The sequence below is a fragment of the Aptenodytes forsteri genome, unplaced genomic scaffold (assembly GCF_000699145.1).
Source record: "Aptenodytes forsteri isolate BGI_AS27 unplaced genomic scaffold, ASM69914v1 Scaffold61, whole genome shotgun sequence".
NCBI lineage: Eukaryota > Metazoa > Chordata > Aves > Sphenisciformes > Spheniscidae > Aptenodytes > Aptenodytes forsteri.
In genome coordinates, this window is record NW_008794443.1 from 631387 (window position 1) to 631768 (window position 382).

Here is a 382-nt window from a genome sequence, read left to right on the forward strand (position 1 = left end):
TTTCCCCCCCCTTCCCCCCTCTTTTATCCCCGTCTCTCGCAGGGGCTGCTGCAAGAGGGACGTTTCGGTGGCAGCTTAAGCTCCCAGCGCGAGTAGATGCTTAAAAATTCGTCAGGAAGGTAAAACCTGGGAGCGTTCGGCCACAGTTGTGCCGGCATTGACCCAAAAAGGGGAAATTTTTCCCCCGTTTTTTCGGGCTCGCTGGGGGAGATGTGGTCCGAGGAGGGTGGGAAGTGGCAGCTCTCGGAGGGAAGATGGGGTTTCCAAACCCGGGTGTGAGCTGTGACCGTGCTGCCTCTCGCCGTGGAGGATAAAAGAAGTGATTTTTCTTTAATTTATTTTATTTTATTTATTTTTTTTTTTGCCACGGGCTGGCCTCCCC